Source organism: Anastrepha obliqua, chromosome 3, assembly GCF_027943255.1.
Source record: "Anastrepha obliqua isolate idAnaObli1 chromosome 3, idAnaObli1_1.0, whole genome shotgun sequence".
Classification (NCBI taxonomy): domain Eukaryota; kingdom Metazoa; phylum Arthropoda; class Insecta; order Diptera; family Tephritidae; genus Anastrepha; species Anastrepha obliqua.
In genome coordinates this window covers 65,011,739-65,016,492 of record NC_072894.1, presented here as the reverse complement: position 1 = coordinate 65,016,492, position 4,754 = coordinate 65,011,739, and positions in this window count along the sequence as shown.

Below are 4,754 nucleotides of genomic sequence, written 5' to 3'. Positions count from 1 at the left end.
TTTGCTTAGTATCTGAATTTTTTGTTTACATTGCATGAACACTTTACATCATTATTTTAAAATTTGTGGCTACTGTTCATTTAAAAATTATATTAGAAATACACTATATAAATTTTCGTATTGCCAGAAGAAACTACATATTTCTGTTAATACCTTACCCATTTTTCGTACATATTTAAGTATACTTATTTATTTTACATTATTAATTAGGTATTTGTTTATGTTTTCTTTTGTTAATTAAAAAAATTTGAGCATGAATGAATCACCTGGATTTTTTAAGAAATTAGCATACGCATAGGTATCGGTCGATTCTTTGCCCACCGGGCGATTAATCGGCGTCGACCAAAAATTGGGAATCGGTCGAATTCTAGTTTAAACTCCTACAATAAGAATTTTTCAGAAAGCTTAGCGACTTTGTAAATTTGTTCGCAGATTTTTTCAAGTTGACCTTTGTTTTCGATCCTGAGTCTTTTCATATTGACACGGACAGGACTTTTCTTATTGACGCTCTCCGAATTATCGAAATTGGTCCAATGTATGTTACTGAATCAAACGTTATTAATGTCACATCTACTTTTCAATCTTCATTGAAAATTTATTTAGATAAAATTTCCTGATCTTTTATTAAAAAATGCAGCTTTTCTGTCTGCGTGTCATGAAATTATATTATTAATCTCTCACTTTCTACGGATGTGTTTACTCACCGCTAGAAGCTTGCGACCAACACTTTATTCCTACAGTCTGACAACAAAAATGACGTTAGGAATAGATACATAACTAACTGTTCTAAACTTTTCGAACAGCTTGCCAACAGTAAATTACTCTTTAGCATCAGTATAGATTTAAAAGCCTTTGACACTGTTTCGCACAATATCTTATGGCGGAAACTTGAATGTTTAGATTTTCATTGGATTTTCTTGTTATGGTTTAAGGAGGGAGCCTGGTTTATAAGGTCAAAAAAATCAATTTTTTTTTTTCGTTTTAAGCGATTCCAAATTTATTTCAGAATATTCACACAAAGTTACAGAGCCTAATTCTCAATATTTCCGTAGATACAAAGCCAAAGATAGGCGAGCGTTAGGTAGTTACGCTGTGACCGGACAGCTATAGTACAAACTTTATCTTCTTTTCTCGACTTTTCATTTTTACGATTTCTTCGAATTGGCGTACATGAATGAAAAAAAAACTAATGAACCTTTTGAAATGAATCATAGCTTGTTCCCTTCAGTATTAAATTCTCTTCTATTTGAACTAACAAAATAGATAAAAAAAAATTTTCAAGATTTGTATACCAAGTTGAAGTGAATTTTTTTTTTTATAGAAAGGCATTTTTTTCTTTAAAACCTCCAAAAAGTTGAAATTTTGGAATTTCTCTCAGTTTTCTTAGTTCATCTAGAATAAAAAATTAAGATAATTAGAAATCCATTTGAATTTTTTGCTTTAGATAATAATTACGAGCTGTATCTTGTACGCCAGTTGGAAACTCCAGCGTTGCAGCGCTCTATTAATTTCTATGTTAAACATTTTTTTCAACTTATTTTAACCAGTACAAAAATTTTTTATACTTTTTAATTTTTTTCTTTAAAACGCTAAGCCTATTTCTGTTAAAAAATGTCTTAAAATCCTAAATTGTTATTATATTATCTGATATCTTTGAATAAATTAAATTAAGCAATTAATTCTAAATTTATTTTAACTAATCTTACAAATAACGGTTCAAATAAAAACTTTAACTCTGTTTGAGGGAAACAGTTTATTAATTTACCCAGTGAGTCATTTACGTCAAAAAAAAAAATGTGTGTGCCTACTGAAGGTTAAGTAAATATGTATCTAGTCTTTAAGGTTATTGGAATCATAGGCTGAATTAAATAAATTATGTAAAGTAAGTGGCATTGCAGCATTTTCCATTAAATTTTCCGCAAGATAGCTAAACGCTCCTTCACCTATGCTGCAGCAACATAACTCTTACCATGAATTTAAATAATTTTTTTGCCAATAGCTTTAAATTTTTTTTGCTAGAATTTTATGATTGCACATTTTGAAGTACGAATAGCACTTTATGCTCACCTAAATAGCAACCTGTATTACAAGGCTGCAATGGCCAGTTTAACAAGAGTTTAAAGGAAATTGTTTTGTAATAGAGTTTTAATCACGCTGCCCATCAACTTCGCAGACTGTATTTCTTGCCGCATTACGAATTTACACAAACATACATATAATCGTATACGTGTCCATGTACACTTCTTGCCTTATAATCAACAGCTTTGCATCCAACTTTGGCTAAATACTGTCAATACTAACATTGATGTATTTTTATTTGGTCAATGGCATTGCATGCGATGATGCCCGAAAGAAGTGCCGCAAAGCGTTGCACGTGTCTTTAAGCCAAAAATGCAGAGGCAGCTTCAAAGGTGCATCCATTTAAAAATGTGCATATATTTTTTTGTTTTAAATAAGTTGAACGCAACTCTGATTTACATACGTGCTTGCATACATATGAATCTGTATGTTGCATGGTGGTCTTTGACAGTGGATAATCTGGCTTAATGACAAAATTGGTGTACCATAATTTGAGTTTATGTGAATTTGAATTTACATACATAGGCAGACAATTACGTATTTATTTGGGTCTATAAATGTATATTCTTTCAGACTGGAATAGAAAAAGAACTTATAATTATTTGCAAATAATTGCTTAAATTAAAAGACTGCTTTGAAAGGAAGTGTTTAGTGTGACACTATTTCTACGAATAGTGCGATAATTTTTAATATTATCCCGATGGAAAGAAGTAGCTACATTCCAAATACGCATGCCGTAACAAAAAAGACTATAAATATATTCTCGGATAGCCAAGCGGTCATCAGATCGAAGGTTGTACAGGAATGCCGGGCAGCCTTAAATGATATTAGTGTCGTATTCAAGGTCAGCCTTATTTGGGTTCCGGGGCACAGAGATATTGAGGGAAACTGTAAAGCTGATGATCTAGCCAGAACAGGTACTGCTCTTCAACTGCTCAGTGACAAAAATACCATTGGAATACCCATGGCCACAAGTAAACTAATAATAAAAAACAACATTATCCAAGAGGCCAATAGGTCATGGAGAGATGAAGATACTTGTGTAACAGCTATGCTACTATGACCGCAAATAAACAAAATAAGGACAAAGGAATTGCTTGGTCTCTCAAGAAACAGTATCCCGAAGGTCGTGCTTTGTGTAACCGGTCATTGGCTATTTGGCAGGTATTCCTCAAGACTAGGAGTTTTCTCCCATGAATATTGCAGAAATTGCAGAGATGAGGAAGAAGAAGTAACAGTTGAGCACTTCCTTTGCAATTGTCCAGCCCTACCTAAAATCAGAGCAGGTTGTCTAGGTAAATACTTTTTTAATTCTCTTACAGAGCTGTCTGGCGTGGTGTTGGGATCAATTGTGCGTTTCATAAGAGCCACAAAATGGTTACACGATGGAAGGTAAATGGGGTTCCTGTGCAGCATAGTGGTATCACAATGGACCTGTAAGGTCTAAGAGAGATGGTCGTGCAGACCGACTACCACCATAACCTAACCTAACCTATCCCAATGGAATGGGAAGAACTCGCGAAATAATCGGTAGAGTGCATTGAACTTATATTTTCTATGGAGAAGATAGTTAAAATTTATAAGCACAACACTAGGAAAATAATATGGAATTCATGTAGTTATTTTAGAAGTGACTGAACAAATGATATAAAAAGACACTTTATGGAAATTTATCGAAAAAGCTACACTCATTACATACCGCAAACGTATAAACAATTTTGTACTTGTGATATAAAAATATATACATTACATACATTTGTCAATATGCGGTTTGAGATGATATGTTTAAGTATTCTCAGAAGGGTGATAGATTTAGAATACAACTACAGGGTGGCTGATGCATTTTGCTACATTAAGAAACTCAAATAACTTTTTTTTAGTGTATGGAATTCATTTATTTTTTTTTTCAAGTTGAAGGTCATTAAATTTTATTAAATGTAGCTTAACTAGTTTTAAAAATAATTGAATTTAAATGCCCCCCATGCTCGATGACACAAGTGCGGCATCTTAGTAAAAAGTTGTTGATTGCTGCTTTGAGAGTTGCGACAGGAATAACCGCAATTGTTGCCCGAATGGATTGTTTTAGTTCATCCAAATTTGTTGGCTTTGTTTTATAAACTTCTTGTTTACATAAACCCCACAAGAAAAAGTCAGGTGCAGTAAGGTCAGGCGACCTGGGGGGCCAACGAAATTCGGAGTTTCTCGAAATCAGTTTATTGGGAAATTTTCGTCGCAACTCTGTCATAACAGTCTGGGCTATGTGAGACGTTGCCCCATCTTGTTGAAACCACACAGAGTTGAAAGGAATTCTCTTTCGGCGTAGTTCTGGATAGAAAAATTCTTTCAGCATTTTCAAATAACGGTCTCCAGTAACCGTAACGGTGTGACCATTTTCTTCAAAAAAATAAGGCCCGACAATACAGTGTGAAGAAACCGCACACCACACTGTCACGCGAAGAGGATGCAATTCCGTCTCGTGGAGTATCTGTGGGTTAGAAGTACTCCATATTCGACAATTTTGTTTGTTCACATTGCCGTTTAAATCGAAATGGGCCTCATCAGACATGAAAAGGTAGTTTAACATGTTTTGGTCTTCTTCCACCATTTGCAGGATCTTCTGGCAAAATTCCAAGCGAATCGGCAAGTCTGCTGCATTCAGTTTGTTAACCATTTGA